The sequence below is a fragment of the Echinops telfairi genome, unplaced genomic scaffold, assembly GCF_000313985.2.
Source record: "Echinops telfairi isolate 266 unplaced genomic scaffold, ASM31398v2 ScPeMD7_7427;HRSCAF=8465, whole genome shotgun sequence".
In the NCBI taxonomy this organism is placed as follows: Eukaryota; Metazoa; Chordata; class Mammalia; order Afrosoricida; family Tenrecidae; genus Echinops; species Echinops telfairi.
In genome coordinates, this window is record NW_022111327.1 from 5,823,474 (window position 1) to 5,841,297 (window position 17,824).

Consider the following 17,824-nt stretch of genomic DNA (forward strand, 5'->3'; position numbering starts at 1 on the left):
GCCCTCATTTATGAGTACCACCTTAGAAAAGAACATCAAAGGGATGCTTGATAAAACTGCAGCTGAGAAGACCATTTGAGTGTCAGAGAGCTTGCTCTAGTCTGTCTTCAGTTGTTCAACCAGGATTATTACAGGAGAGGCACAACAGACCGAACACAACTTCTCTCAAAAGCTGAAGAGTTAGTATGACCCATTGTTCCCACTTAGCCCCTTGGGCCACACCCTGATAACAGAGAACATTTCTACCTCTGGCATAGACTTATAGTCTGCTTGTTTGGGATAGTGCTCTCAGGGATCAAGAGCCTCGTTCCAAAGGAAGGAACTTTTTCTTCCAGTTCTAAGATCTGCACATTTCAAAACATAAGAGGAGTTCATAAACATGCTAACAATATTGCCAAAATATATCTTATTATTAGAAGCAATGGCCTGGTATATTTTGAACTCCATATATTCTGGAGTAAATTTGTGCTTGTTTGAGGTGGTATATTTGTGTGCAGCATAACACTTAACATCCACTCTTAATAACATTGGCTTCTTCAATTTAGGGAAAGTGCTTTTACAGGGCTTTGTTTTGTCCATCACTTTTCTACTGAAATGAAAAATGTGCCAGTTGTGCAATCTTCTCTACTTCTTATAACAGCCTTTTTCTTTTCTGTCTGAGTTAGTTTATTGTGCCAACCTGGCCAATAAACACATGTGGTATTAATTGAAGGGTGGAGGGATAAATGGTTTGGTGAGCTTTGCCTTTCGAGTTCTAGGGTCTCTTGCTTTGTGATGGTTGCACCAGAGTGCAGCTGTCTTAGCCAGTTCCCAGCTTCAGCTGGCAAGGCTGACTTCCTGCAAGACATCCTCAAGGAGAAGCCACATGGACTTACCCCGATGCAGCCCTGGGTGCTGGAGCAGCCATGTGGAAACCCCTGCCAGCGCTGAGATGCTTACACATTCACTGACTCGGCTTTCCTCCTGCAGTCGGCATCGAGTCTGTTTTGTGAGATGGAGGAAGACTTTGTGGATTGGTGTTGGACATAAGGGTTAATAGGTTAATGTTGGACTTGTGGGCTTGGGCAGCACTGGGTTGGGATATTTTCTTGATGCGCATTTTACCTTTACGTAAAACTCTCTCTGTACAGACTAATACACCGTCTTAGCTTTTTTTTGCCACAACTCTTTGTTGTTTTCCAGTGATAAGAAGCTTTGACTTGTTTTTTTATTAAGTGCCATCAAGTTGGTTCGAACCCATAGTGACCCTATGCACAACAGAATGAAACACTGCACAGTTGTGTGCCATCCTCACAATTGTTCCTATCCCGGAGCCCATTGAGGCAGCCATTATGTCAATCCATCTCATTGAGGACCTTGGGATCCATCACTGACCATCCGCTTTACTGATCATGATGTCCTTCTCCATGAATTGGTCTCTCCTGACAATATGTCCAAAGTATATGACAAAGTCTTGCTATCTTTGCCTCTAAGGAGTACTCTGGTCTTACTTCTTTCAACATAGATCAGTTTGTCTTTTTAGCAGTCATGATACTTGTGATATTTTTCTCCAGCACCACAATTCAAATGCACTGTTTCTTCTTTGGTCTTCCTCATTCAATGTCCAATGTTCACATGCAGATGATGCAATGGAGAATACCATGGCTTGGATCAGGCTCACCTTAGTCCTCAGAGTAATGTCTTTGCTCTTCAATACTCTAATGAGGTCTTGGGCAGCACATTTACTTAATGCAGCATGTATTTTGATCTCTTGACTGCTGCTTACGTAAGCATTGATTGTGGATCCCTCCAAGACAAAATCCTTGACAACGTAACCTTTTCTCCATTTATCATGATGTTACCTGTTGGTCCATTTGTGAGGGCTTTTGTCTTCTTTATACAGAATTTTAATCCATACTGAAGGTTGCAATCTTTGAGCTTCATCAGCAAGTGCTTCAATTTCTCCTCACTTTTAGCAAGTATGGTTGGGTCATCTTCATCTTACAGGTTGTTAATAAGCCTTCCTCCAATCCCTATGCCGCACACTTCATATAATCTAGCTTTTCTGATGATTTTCTCAACATACAAATTGAATCAACATGGTGAGAGGATACAATGCCGACACATACCTTTCCTGATTTTAAACCATGCAATATTTCCTTGTTCTGTTCACACATCTGCCTCTTGATCCATATGCATGGTTCAAATGATCACAATGAAGTGTTCTGGAATTCCCATTCTTGTCTAGGTTATCCAAAATTGTATCATACCCACAGTCGAATGCCTTGGCATAGTCAACAAATTACAAGTAAACATCTTTCTGGTATTCTCTGTTTTTAGCCAAGATCCATCTGATATCAGCCATGATACACCTTGTTTCATGACCTCTTCTGAGTCCAGCCTGAACCTCTGGCAGTTCCCTGTCAATCTACTATAGCAACTGTTGTTGGATGATCTTCAGCAACATCTTCCTTCTGTGCAATATCAATGATATTTTTCTGTAGTTTGAACATTCTGTTGAGTCACTTTTCTTTAGAATGGGCACAAATATGGATCGCTTCCAGTCAGTTAGCCAGGTAGCTTGTCTTCCAAATTTCCTGGCATAGACAAGTGAGTGCTTCTTCATTTCTTCAGCTGAAACATTTTAGCCCCCTGTTTTTAGTTAATGTGTTCAGTCAGTGAAGTTTGAACTTCTTCCTTCAGCACCATTGGTTCTTGCTCATATCCTACCTCCTGAAATGGACATCTACTAGTTTGTTGGGGTTTTTTTTGTGTGTGCACAGTGACTCTGTGTATTCTTACCATCTCCTCTTGATGCTTTCTGCATCATTCAATATTAAATTTATCTTCTTAGCTGCCATCAACTCTGGATTTCTTTGTTTGGTTTCTGGAATTTTGGGTTTTGTAACACGTGTGGCCTGTATAGTGAGACCTGAGGCCATGCCATTTAAATCTTTCTGTGGAACTTATTTCAGGTTTTCATCTATTTGATCAAACAATTCAATATAAACTTCTTAAAGTGTGGGGGCACTTTCTAACTGGTTTAGCTTATAATGTATTTTATTAAAGATTAAAATTTTCTGTATTTTTGGTTTGTATTGTTTTCTTCATTTTTTTACTTGTTCATATTAGTGTATCTCAGAGGTGTTAAGTCAATGGAAGTGACCCTCTTGAAACTGTATTATCTGATTTCCTGTTTTTTGGTATATGAAACTTAGGATCAATGAACCTAGAGGGTCAGCAAGTAGAATAAGGGGTTAGGGTGAGGGGAGACAGCGGTAGAGGTGGGGCAAAAGGCAGACAATGTCAAGGAGAACATGTAGAAAAAGAATATTTGGAAACTATTGTGGTAGCAATTGTACATTCTACTCGAATGATTGAAATTTGGAATGACCTGATATGTGTACTAAATCCCAACTGATAATACTCAAAAAAATATTAAGGTTTTGTCATAGTCTGCAATATAGTTCCTCATGATATCCAATACTGCCTAAGGAGCCAACATATTAGCTACATCTATTTAAGCAATATAGATTAGGACCTCACTACTTAGTCTACATTTTTAACTTCATCAGCTTGTAGTGTTAGCTGCACAGATGTGAATGCAGTACTGAAAGGCAGCATGACATTCTAGCCTGATCCACTAAGGCTATTAGCAAATCTCCTCCTCTTTAGTACACATCCACCACCTTAGGGATGGGAGTGTGCAGGAGGACAACCACCAGACCCACCATCAGAGTCCTCAGAACTCAGGTGTGAGTCATATTCATCACCCCCACCTGCACATGACTCTAAAAAGATATTTCATGCTTCATTTTCTTCTTCCCCTCCTGAGGTTCCAATTACATAAATGCTGCACCATTTGATGATGCCTGTCAAGTCATAGATTTTCTATTCTGTTTTGCTAATTCACTGTTTTTGTTGTCGCTTTGCTTCAGTTTGGGTAATTTCTATTAACCTGCTTTGTGAGTTAAAACATATTTTTCTGTGTGTTTGGTCATCTTCTATTCAAATGATAGTGTATGATTTTTCACTTCTGTATTTTTAATCTAGTTCTTTTGACAGTTCTCTTTTCTCTGCTGGGTTTTTACATCAGTTTACACAGTTGCTCCCCACCCCCTTTGTTTCCCCCTAATTCTTAAATATATTTATAAAAATGTTTTTCCTTGCTAATTCAGCTGGATCATGTCTAAGTCTTTTTCTACTGACTTATTTTTTGTACTGTGGTCCACGTTTCCCAGTTCTTCACGTGTCTTTTGTTATTATTATTTTATTATACAAGAACACTTAAAAATGAAGTTAAAAGGCAATGGATTTTTCCCCATGGACTTTTTGTCGCCCCTTCATAAAATGGAGATTGTAGCTAATGTGGATAATGTAGAAATGGTATTATTTAATTTCTTCTGAAGATTGTTGAGTTGTTTCTGGAAGGCAATTAAATTATTGATGTATCACATTCATCCTGTCAAGGCCTAGTTTTAGACGATAGACACAAGAGTAAGTAAATGAATACTGCTGCAAAATCACAGAAACTTCTATTCAGCAAAAATACAAAAATGTGAAGCTTTTATTTCTTGACATATATTCCATATAGTCTATGCACTCTGAACTTAGTATTTCCATTTCTCTAACCTATTCCCAAAGGACCGTCTCTTAGATTTACACCTCGTTAGAAAGACAGTTTGGACACACCCGACGGGCCCAAATTATGTTCATTTTTAGACGTTCTTTGAGTTTGGGAACAAAAAGAAAACTGAAGACACATGACCAGGACTATAGGATGGATATGGTAAGGTCTCATATATTTTCAGAGGATAGCCTTTGCTACCCTTGAAGAATGAACAGATGCTTTGTCTTGATGGAACAAAATGTCCTGGCCCTTTTAACACTAATGTAGTTTCTATTTTCTTAAAATATCTTCTTAATAAGACTCTGTGAGGAAAATATATCAAGATACCCCTTTGGAAACCCCTCTGCAAGACCCCCCCCCCTCAAAAAAAATCATAAGACCTTTCTGAGCTGACTTCTCTACACTGAATTTAATTGGCCCAGCAGATCTCGGTGGAAGTCACTGTTTCTATTAGACCTTTTGTTGAAGGCATACTAAGACAAGTAAGTACAGTATATTACTGAGAGAACTTACCTGTAGTCATCTCCTGATTGTAGAGACATATTTAAACATATATTGATTGGGGTAAACCTATGCATGTATGAATGGGAACCCTAGTAGCAATGCTTTTTTTTTTTTTAACTTACCCGTTGTGTTAGGCAGGGTTCTCTAGAGAAATGAAATCATGACACATGATTATATAGATATAGATGATATAGATATATAAGTTTATGCAGTGAGAAGGAATATGACAGCTAATTAGTCCACACAGTGGGACAGAAGGTTCAGTTCAACTCACTTCCATGAAACAGTTACTATACTGAAAGTCCTTCAACTCAAGTGGTCTGCAGGGTCCAAGGTCAAGGAAGCAAACAGTGTCTGCCCACAGGCAGCAGGCAGCAGGCAGCAGGGTGGGTCACCAACAGTCAGTACTCATGAGTTAACGAAGCAGGCCCAGATGGGATATTGAATGCAAGCAATGCAAGGCGACAGAATCCACCAGCTTCAAGTTCAAGCGATGTAAGCAGCAGGAGTGTGGCAAAGTAGGTCTCGAAGGAGCCTCCAGCTCTAGTGACACGATCCACAAATTGGCCTGGCCCACAGGTAGTGTAGCTCACAGGTTGAGGCAGAGAATTAGCTACAGCAGCAGCATGCACACTGAAGCACGCTTGGATCACCAGACAGCAAGTGGGCCCTGCAGAGTCATTTCTCTCTTCCCCCCTCCAATCAAACTGCGACCTGATTAATCCCACATGTTCCTATTGGCCAGGTTGGCACAATAAACCTACCTACCATACCCTTGTATTTTCATTATGCCTCTAGTCCCTAGAATGTAGCCGTTGCTCCTAGTTTGTGGTTGATGTCAAGTGAATGCCTGGTGTGTCCACTGTGGTCTCTTAGTGGTCTAGGACTTGTTTGTATTCTCAGCACTGTGTGAGTTCTGAAATCTGTTCAGTTGCATGTCTCTTAATAGCTCACACTTGCTAAGCCCTGTGAACATGAAGACCTAGAATATAGTTAAATAACCAAATGGTACTCCTATAAAAATTTCGGCAACTGCCTCATTTTTAGTAACTACCATGCACATTTTTGTCAGTTTAGCAACTCATAACTCTTTTCTTCCTCCCTTCATCATAAGATGGGCTCCATCACAATTTGGAAATTTCCCAAAGGCAGAAAGCCAGGGAGTATATGGAACCCAGCTTGGATACTTCTCCTCTCGAGGATAGCGACCCTGAATGTTTACTATCAAATGCTTAAACACAGTTGCTTCATGTATTTTGTCAAGGATATGTGTGAGTGGTGCAAAGGTCTTTTGAGGAAAAATTGGTCCATATCCACATGAATCAGTATCAAAGACATTTATAAAATTAGAACATTTTATTGGAGTCAAGATTTCTCAAGATATTTTCTGAGGATCTAGGAACTTTTAAGTGTAATTAAAGATGCTTCATTAATTTATTATGCTTTAATTTTCACCAGATCTCTGCGATAGTTAAATATGCATGCCCTGTTAGCCTGTGTAGAGGCTATAAGTACACTTTGAACAAGATTTTACCTTCCACTGGGAAGCTAGCTCTAGATATCAAGCGACTGTTTGATATTACTACGAGCAGAAGACCTCAGTAAAATAATCTTGCCCTAATTTATGAAGCATCAAGAGTTGCTGCTGCCAATCATCATAAGAACACTCTGATACAAAATCTTTTGAATTAAGTGCCTGCCATGAGTTCAAATTTCCACCTTTGGGATTTTTCTGTATTTCATAATGACCCAGCATGCAATGACTCCAGGTGTGATACTGCATTCGCAAAACACCTGAGGGAAGGATAAAGAACAAATTCCCATGAAAACTCAGTGAAACCCCACATTATTTCAAGATGCGATTAAATTGAACACAACAGAGAGAAATAAAACTTTCATTGCTGCAACATTACTGTCTTAGGCAATTGGCATCTGCCCTACCTTCTCCTACCCTTTTGCAGCAAAAAGGGATGCAGGTGAATCCTCTCCTTTAAACAGAAGGATCTGTAATACTTGCTGGAGCCTTATTGTGCTTTTCATTTACAAAGTCAAGAATTTGAGTCACTTCATTGGCTACTTCATTCCCACCTCCTCCTCTATTTGAGGGTAAAAGAAAGTGTGCGGTTTGACGTTCATCAGCATGTGGAACTTTCCAGCCTGCCAATGAATTGTTGGCTTCCAAATATGTGCTAGAGTGGTGGGGTGAACACAAGTCATCTCTTCCTACTCTAATACCTCAGTGAGCTCATAGTCTGCACCTTACCTATACGTTCCCCTCCCAAAGTAAGATTGCACCAATGGTGCCACTTGCTCGCAACTTTAAAGCAATATTATGTGCATAGGAGCATTCTGCACAAACTAACCAAGCATGGCCGGTTGTGGCAGAAGTGACGAAGAACCACAAGTAGCTCCATGACTATGTCTTTACTGTTTGGACCACTCTCAAGCCTCTGGGGATTGCTTTAGAAAAGAGTAGGAAATGTACTTTGCATCAATAGGTAAATAACACTGGAGTCTCTTGCTGGATTTCTTAGATTGTATACAGTGCTCCAATCTCTGCTGCCACCACATATCCGTCAGTTTGTCGTACTCCAGAGGCTGGAAGGCTATGTAACTGGCATTTCAAATACCAGGAGGTCACCCAAGATTAACAGGTTTCAGTAGACCTTCCAGATTAAGGATAGACTAGGTATCAGTAATAGATTGTCCGGGTGGTGTAATGGTTACTGGGCTACTAACTGCAAGGTCAGCAGTTTCAAACCACCAGCCACTCCACGGGAGAAAAACGGGATCGTAAAGAGTTATGATCTCAGAAACTCGCAGGGGTAGTTCTATCTTGTCCTATAGGGTGGCTATGAATGGGCATCGACTGGATGGCAGTGAATGTGTGTGTGTTTCCATATCCAAGGAATTAGCCACTGAGACTCTCATTGATAGCATGAAACTGTAAGACATCTTACAGGAAGATGAGCAATCCAGGTTGGAAGGCACTCAAAATACAATAGAGAAAGACTTGCCTTCTCAATATAGAGTTGATCATAATAATGTGGATGGAATAACTGGAAGAGATCCATATTGTATTCCACAAAGAGGTGACCCCACAGAATGCTCAGACTACAGAACAATATAACTGATATTGCATGCAAATAAAATTTTGCTAAAAATAATTCAAATAGCAGTTGCAGCAGTACATCAACAAGAAGCTGGCATAAATTCAAGATGAATTCGGAAGAGGACATGAAACAAGTGGTGCCATTGCCTATGTAAGCAAAGAATACCAGAAAGATGCTTGCTGTATTTCATTGACTATGCCAAGGCATTAGACAGTGTGGACCATAACAAACTATTGGTAACATCGAAAAGAATGGGAATTCCAGAACACTTCATTCTACTCATGAGAAACTTATACATGGACCAAGAGGCAATTGTATGAACAGAACAAGGGAATGGTTTAACATCAGGAAAGGTGTGCATTAAGGTTGCATCTTCCACCTTACATGATCAATGTGTATTCTGGGCAAATAATCAGAGAATCTGGATTATATGAAGAAGAATGTATCATCTCCAGGATTGGAGGAAGGTCCATTGACGACCTTCAATATGCAGGTTACACAACATTGCTGAAAGCGAGGAGGAGATCTTGAAGCACTTTCTGAGGAAGTCCCCCTATGAGTGTATTTGATGTTACCTAACAATAACAAATTGTGCTGTTCTAGTTGTTTTTAATACTTGGATTAATAATCATGCCAACATGAGTGTTGGTGTCCTGACCTGTCTACCTCTTCAAATTCTAGGTTATATTGAGTCACTGTCACTGAAAATTTTGGTGCTAAATTATTTCCCAGACTCACCTCTTTAGGCTGTTAAATTGCACAATTAACTGCAAGGGATCTCTGGACCAGGAAGGGGGTATCCAGGAGAGGAATGCTCAAGGAACTTAAGTCCTTCAGAACTGTCAATATGGGTTATCTGTCCATAAAGAATGCCTTGTGTATTAGTCTAGGTACTTTGGAGAAACAAATCCACAGCAACTCACGTATAAGAGAGAGTTTTATGCAAAGAAAATGTGCATCACGAAAACATCTCAACCCAATGCTGCCCAAGCCCACAAGTCCAACATTAACCCATTAACCCAACACCAGTCCACAAAGTCCTCCACCTCACAAAACAGAGGCAATGATGCCAACTGCAGGAGGAAAGCGGAGTCCGTGAACATGTAAGCATCTCAGCACTGGCAAGGGTCTCCACACGGCTGCTCCAGCACCCAGGGATGCATCGGGGTAGATCCATGCGGCTTCTCCTTGGGGATGTCTTGGAGGAAGTCAATCTTGCAAGCTGAAGCAGGGAACTGCTAAGGCAGCTGCACCCGGTGCAACCATCACAAAGCAAGAGACCCGAGAACTAGAAAGGCGAGGCTTCACCACCCATTTATCCCTCTGCCTTTCTTCATGATAAGCTCCCATGGTCATTCTGTGCCCTTCAAGGACATCTGTTGATTACTCCTTTGGAATGAAAAGAACAATAGCAGTCACCATAGCCTGAACGGATTTCTCCGCAGATCCACTTGGAAGCTACTGTTTCCATTAGCCCTTTTATGGAAGGCATCCTAAGGAGACCAAAACAGATGTAATGTTGAGCCAACTTATCTGAAGCCATCCTCTGATTGCAGAAACATATTTAAATGCATTTTTTCTTGGAATAAACCCATGTGTGTATGAACTGGGACTCTAGTAGCAATGAATTTTTAAATATATATCTTTAACTTACCCTTGTGTCTTTATTTTTATTTAAATTTTTTTATTAAATACTTTTATTGAAGGCTCTTACATCTCTTATCACAATCCATACATTCATCCAGTGTGTCAAGGACATTTGCACATATGCTGCCATTGTGTCTTTAATGCATTAAAGAACATTAAACCAGTTGGTAAAAATGAAATAATTTGTAAGTGGCAAATTATTTCCAAGAAACTCAGAAGTCTCTAAAGTTAAAATTACCTTTCCATATCTACCTTTCAACCACCATTGAGCTTCAGAGAAATATCAATGTATGCCTATCATTGGTTTGTATTGTTCACCTGGATTCAATATTAACATTAGATAATGTGCTTTTGTTTCTATTTCTTGGCATTTTAAACAATACCTATTGACTTTTTCTATGCAGAAAAGTTTAGATATTAATAACATAAATTCTAGAACCAGAGTGGTTTTGAATCCTGGCTAGTTCCTAGATCTTTGAATTTGAGCAAATACCTTCATCTCTCTAGGCCTCAATTTTCTCATCCATAAAAATGAACATAATACCTACCTCATAGTGGTGTAAAGATTTTATGCATTGACTTATATAAGATATGCAGAATAGTGTTTAGAACATTTTAAGTACTTAGTAAATGTTACTATTTTTATTATCTTGAACGATGAAATTAGAAGCACATTTTTTCCCTGTACTTTTACTGGGGGCTCTTACAGCTCTTATCACAATTCATGCATTCATCCATTGTGTCAAGCACATTTGCACATATGCCGCCATCATCATTTTCAAAGCATTCTCTTCCCACTTGATATCAACTCCCCATTTCCTCCCCCTCCCTCCCTCACCCACCCTTCTTCATGAACCCTTGATAAATTATAGATTATTATTTTCATATCTTACATAGTCCTCCATTGCCCCTCACCCACTTTATTCATCCCCCTGGGAGGGGGTCCTAGATTGATCCTTGTGATTGATTCCCCCATTTCTGCCGCCCACTATTCCCTAATCATCTTGGTATCTCTACTCTCCTTGTTGGCCCTGAGGGGTTTATCTATCTATCATGGATTCTCTGTGTTGCGAGCTCTTATCTGTAGCAGTGTGCATGTTCTGGTATAATCTGATTTGTAAGGTAGAATTGAGGTCATGATAGTGGGGGGAATGAGGCACCAAGAATAGAGGAAAGTTGTGTGTTTCATTGGTGCTATACTGCAGCCTGACTAGCTCATGTCATCCCCGTGACCCCTCTGTAAGGGGACGTCCAATTGTCTACAGATGGGCATTAGGTCTCCACTCCATACCGTGCCCCCCACCCCCCATTCACATTGGGTATGATTTTATTCTGGGTCTTAGATGCCTGATACCTGATATCTGATTGGATCGGCAATTCATGATCACACAGGCTGGTGTGCTTCTTCCATGTGGGCTTTGTTGCTTCTCAGCTAGATGGCTGCTTGTTTATCTTCAGGCCTTTAAGACCCCAGACACTATATCTTTTGATAGCTGAGCACCATCAGCTTTCTTCACCACATTTGCTTATGCACCCATTTTGTCTTCAGCAATCATGTTAGGGAGGGTAAGCATCACAGAACGCCAGATTATTAGAACAAAGTGTTTTTGTGTTGAGGGAGTACTTGAGACCCAAGTACTTAAGGGAGTAGTTGAGACTCAATGTCCATCTGCAAACTTAATTCTTAATATATACATGAGAGTACATAATTATATTCCCCTCTTGATATATATATACATATATATGTATATATATACACACATATATGTGTGTGTGTGTGTGTGTGTGTGTGTGTGTGTGTATATATGCCTGTATTTAGACCCCCATAAAGGTCATTTTCGTCCTGGTGCTTTCCTCTATTTCCTTTTACTTTCCTCTTGTCCCACCATCATATTCGGCCTTCATTCGGGTTTAGTGATTCCTTGCTGTTACGTTGCCCTTGATTAAGCCCCACTAGGCGTCCTATGCCCTCCTTTCCATTGATTTTAGTTCACTTGTTGTTCCCTTGTCCTTGGGTTGGTACCCTCCCCCCCACACACACACACACCTTCCTTTATCCCACCTCCCCTTCTCCATATCCCCACCCCAGAACCATTGGTCCCCTTCTTTTTATCTCCAAATTATTTATCCCACCTATCTTATCTAGATAGACATGCAGACACATTACTAAGTGCAAAAACCAGGCAAAGTCAAACAAAACAACAAAGGAAGTCAAAACTAACAAAACTATAACAACAGGGGAAAAAAGCCACTGACAAAAATGGAAAAGCCTAGGTCTGTTGGCCTTTGCGAGTGTTTTCCAGTTGAGTCTGATGGGGTGCCACACTCTGCCTCCAAAGTCTATTTTTGGTATTCCCTTGGGAATTTAATCACTTTGCTCCCATTGCTGCTCTGTTGCATGTCCTTAGTGTTTCACCCCAGCATGATGGGGTCAGATTGTGCACTATTCCCACACTGTGTCTCCACTGTTGTCCCCAGCAGCACTATGGTTTAGTGAGAGATGTCGGGTCTCATGGTGGGGCCAGCCCTATGGCCCTCTCTGTGCATCATTTGCTCCAAGCAGGAAAATCATCTGCAGGGCTTGGTGGGCCAGGACATCCTCTCCTCCATCTCTATCCCTTTGCATTTCTCCCATGTGCTCTAATCCGATGCGCCCTTCTCCCCAACCTGTAGCCCCAGTGCCGTCCTCTGAAGTGAATTCTTCTGCGTGGGGGTGGGGGGGGTGTCCACATAGTTGGGATTGAGGCCAGCCCCACAGACCTCTCTTTTGGTTCCCTGGTACATGCCAGTATGTAGTATTCATGTCTTGGTGCATTCGGTTGAAGCCTGGTCTCTCTCTCCCTCTCCTGTGGAGATATAAACAATACCCTCCCCACCTACCCATGACTTTCTTTTCCTCTTTCTTCCCCCCTCGTATTTAGTTGGCTGCCGTATGTATCCCTGGATTGGGTTTGGCCCCTGCCCTAGTTGTTGGACCTCACCCCCAGAATGTATGTATACAGTAGCTTTTCCCCTATGCCCCGTTTTCCGGGGGGGGGGGGGGTTCTTTTAAGCTTATTTCAGTGGACTCACGTTGTACTTGTCCTTTTGTGCTTGACTTACTTCACTTAGCATCAGTTGTCTGTATGCTGATGTTTTTATTTCTGGGTCTTCAGCTCTTTTCCATTGGTCTGAATATCTGTCATTATACCCATCCCACACTACTGTGGCTGTATAATACATGCTAAAGTCAGGTAGAGCAAACCCTCCTACTTTGTCCTTCTTGAGGAGTTCTCTGCTAGTTCTGGGCTTCTTCCCTCTATGAGCACATTTTTATTATCTGTTAATGATGTTTAGTGTTTCTTTATAGGTTTCAAGAGTAAGCTAAAACATCTATTTTTCTTTCTTTTTTGCTGCAAGGGAGTGTTTATTAAGTAATTGGGGGAAAAATGAAGAGATCTCATATCTTCCCAAGTGGTTCAACAAAACACATTTCTATATCATCTGCCAAGGAGAAGAAGATCAATGTATTTGGAGATTTCTGAAAAATTCATGCCCTTTTAATATTCCATTATTTTATGAGAAAAATCCAAAGAAAACACTTGAATTATAATGTGTAAAACCGCAGGCATTAAAATATAAACTTTTTGCTTATTTGAGTCCCTGAATTCTGCTTTAATCAATAGTTAGTTTTCTTAGAAGATATGTAAATACCTTTACATCTAGAACTCATTACTTTCTCAATTCCTTCAGTCCCGTAACAATTCATTGATAGTTCCCTAAACTTTGCAACGACTTACTCAAATTATGATTTTACTATTCTTATAACGTAGTGTATGCATTAGCAAGATATGCCTTCAATTATTTCTTCTTGACATCTTCCTTTTGTCAAAGAAACAAAATAGGGACAATTCTTTTCGGAGTTTTCTTCATTGGTGTACTGGAATATGAATGATTTCTGTTTGCCAAATTTGTATCCTGATGCTTTATCAAACCCTCGACTGTTTCCAACAATCTTTTTTGTGGAATTTTGGGGATCTCTATATAAAATCATGTCATCTGTGAATAATGATAGTCTCCCTTCTTCTTTGTTCAACTGCAGTTCCTTGATTTCGTTCTGTTAGCTCATGGTTCTGGCTAAGATTTCCAACATGATGTTGAATAAGTATGGTGATAGGGGTCATCTTTGCTTAGTTCCAATTCTCAGGAGAAATGTTTTCAGGTTTCTCCCATTGAGCATGATGTTGGTCATTGGATTTTCATATATGGCCTTTATTATGTGAGGAATTTCCTTTCCATTACTATTTTTATTGAATATTTTTATCAGAAATGGTGTTGGATATTGTCAAATGCTTTTTCTACATCTATGGATATGATCGTGTTGTTCTTATCCTATGTCTTGTTTATGAAGTGGATTACATTGATTGTTTTACGAATATTGAACTAGAGTCATGATGAGTTAGTACTGACTAGATGACACCCAACAACAACATCATTTTAAACTAAAATTAAATCTTTTGTTCGCCTGAGACCTTGCCACTCAAAAATGTAGTTCTTCCACCAACAGTCATGGTCCACTTGAGAGCTCGGTAGAAATACATACTCTCAGCCCTTACCTCAAACTTGTTGAATCAAAATCTGCCTTTTATCAAGGTCCACGGTTCATTCCTATATGTGTTAAATTTTAGAAGACTGCTTTAGAGTAGTGGTGCCAAACCATGGCCTTTTCCCCAGGTGATTCTAATAGTCAAGAAAGTTGAAAATCACGCATTCAAAATATCTATTGTGGGGATCTAAAGTTACCTCAACTGTATTCTGTTTAACACCCAGGCTCTTATACTCTTAGAGCACCTCCCCCTCAGACAGGTGGTTTACTTCCTTTAAAATGCAGATGCAGTTTCTAGGTTTAATCCTGAGAGCTACTCTAAACTGACAGACACGATCATATGCTCTAAATAGGAAAGAGGGGAATGGGTAAGAAGAGTAGAGCCTTGTTGGCTTAGCAGCTCTGAGTTAAGCTATTTAATTATGCTAAAAATTTTAAGTTAAGTTTTGTAAGAGTATTTCCTAAGTCTGAGTTTGCATCTCTGGATCTCTATTAGAAGAAAATACTCTTCCTCCTTCAGTTTGTAATTTTTCCTCCTCTATTTGTTCTAATGGTCAGATCCCTTCTTTAAAGATTTCCTCAAACAGTTTGGGCCCTGCTGGATGTTTTTTGTGTTTTCCAGCCCTGTGATGGTTTGGTTTCTTTCAAAATGTCTTTTCTATCATTTCAATAAGAATAATATGGAAGAGCAATAAATAAATTAAAATATATTTATATTTGCCAGAATACTTTTCCTTTGCTGAATAGAAGAAATCTGTGGTCAGGAGGAGTGTTTAAACTGCCACTACCTCAACTCAAAACCTGCAAACCAATAGTTATGGTCAAGGAATCATGTAGAAAACTGAACATTCAATGAAGTGTATCATTTTGAGAGAATGACAATCCTTTCTAGGTATTTTAATTATTCATCCTCCAAATAACAAATTATAATTGGTGATTTACTAATGTCATAACATTATCAGTTCAATATCAATGTCATAGCTTAATATCAGCAACCAAAATGAAGCCAGGAGCTGACCATGGAACAGATCATCAATTGCTCATATGTAAGTTCAAGTTGAAATAAAAGAAAATTAAAAGAAGTCAATGAGAGCCAAAGTATGACTTCTTAATAGTAAAAACTTCAAAAACCTAACTAATTGCCATTGAGTCACTCTGATTCAAAGGGGCCTGATAGAACATAGTGGAATTGACCCTGTGGGTTTCCAACACTGTAACTCTATCTGGGAGTAGAAAGCCTTGTCTTTCTCCTGTGGAAAAGCTGGTGGGTTTCGAACTGTTGACCATGTGATTAGCATCCAAACACATAACCACTTAACCGTTGGGCGAGCTAAGGCAAATGGAAGAAATTATGTAGTGAAAGAGCTGAGAAGAAAATTTCAAAGGGTTATTTGAGAAGATTAAATATTATAATAAATATACAAAGAACTAGAGTTAGGAAACCAAAAAGGAAGACTATGTTCAGCACATCTTATGCTGAAAGAACTAAAGAAAGAATTCATGTCTTGAGTCACAATATTAAAATATCCTATGGGCAAAATATTTAAAGATGCAAGAAGCATCAAAAGAAGATGGAAGGTATACACAGAGTCTGAACACCTATTAGTTGTCATTCAACCATTTCACGAGGTAGCATATGATCAAGAACTGTTGGTATCAAAGGTAAAAGTCCAAGGTTCACTGTTGGTAATGAAGAAAAAGTCCAAACTTCACTGAGGGCATTAGCCCAATTCAGTGCTTCAGAAATTAATGGAATAAGACTTGAAATGTTTCAACAGGCTTTAGAAGCACTGAAGGCACTCTCTTGTCTATGCCAAGAAATTTGGATATCTGGTCGATTGACAGGAAAAGATACATAATTGTACCCATGCCAAAGAAAGGTGACCAACCAGAATGTGGACATTATTGAACAGTATCATTAATATCACATGCAAGTAAAGTCTTGCTGCAGACCAATAAACACAGTTGCAGCAGTACATCAACAGAGAACTGTTAGAAATCGCAGATGGATCTTAGTTGAAAACAGAGAATATCAGAAAGACGTTTGTGTGTGTTTTATTGACTGTGTAAATGCATTCAACTATGTGGATCATAATAAACTATGGATAGCCTTCAGAAGAATGGGAATTCCAGAATGCTTCATTGTGCTCATGCTGAGCCTGTAGATGGAACAAGAGGCAGTCACTGGAACAGAAAAATGGAATACTGTATTGTTTAAAATAAGGAAAGGTGTATGTCATGGTTGCGTCTTCTCTCCATTTTTATTCAAGCTATATGCTGAGCAAATAATCTGAGAAGGTGGAATATATGAAGAAGAACAAGGCATCAGAATTGGATATGCCAATCTGTGATATGCCGATGACACAACCTTGCTTGCTGACAGGGAAGAGGAGGACTTGAAGCATTTGCTGACAGATATCAAGAATTGCAATCTTCAATCTGAGTTACAACTCAGTGTAAAGGAAACCCAAATCCTCGCAATTGGACCAATAGATAACGTCATGATGAATGGAGAAAAGATTGCAGTTGTCAAGGATTGATTCTTGCCTTAACCCTCAATCAATACTCATAAAAGCAGCAGTCAAGAAACGACACATCACTTTGAGTAAATCTGCTACATGAGGCCTCCTTAAAGTGTTGAAGAGCTAGAATGTCATTTTGATGACCAAGATGTGCCTGCCACAAGCCATGGTATATTCTTTTCGTGTTAACAGTCTTATTGACCTATAATTCACATGTCACACAATTCAATGGTTCAATCATATTACAAAGAGTTGTAAAATCCTCACCACCATCAATTTTAGAACATTTCCTCATTTCCTATACTTAGTTATTATCCCCCCATTTGGGAGGTTGGGAAGGAACCTCCCCAACCTTCCCTGCCTTATGCCCCAAGAAACCATTACTGCAGTCACTGTTTCCTTAGCTTTATCTATCCTGGAAAATAAACAAAAATTAAAAAATGAACAAGAGAGTCAACAATAATACCAAAGTAAATCAGAAAAACCTCAATAAAAAAGAAAACGGAAAATATTGAAAACTAGAGTTAATTAAAATGGGTTGAATCTCCTTTTCTCAATAATACTTTAAGTATATTACCATGGGCTAAATCAAAGACGCTATAAACAGAAGAATCTTATGCTCCAGGGAGATGATCCATAAGATTCTCTACCATAAAATAACAAAGATGGCTCTAAAGTGAGCCAGAGGCAGAAAGAGAAAACATCAATTTGGGAATGGATTTTAGGCTCACACCTTAATCCTAGATCCAATCAAGCACATGTGTACATTTGTTGCCTTCATCATTCTCAAAACATTTACTTTCTACTTGAGCCCTTGGTATCAGCTCCTCATTTTCCCCCTTCC

The 17,824-nt window shown here is 39.5% G+C and overlaps 1 pseudogene; it reads right to left on the reverse strand.

The window, feature by feature from the left end:
* Window positions 1–288: 288 nt before the first annotated feature.
* LOC101653575 lies at window positions 289–3,749 on the reverse strand (annotated as a pseudogene).
* Between the last annotated feature and the right edge of the window lie 14,075 nt (window positions 3,750–17,824).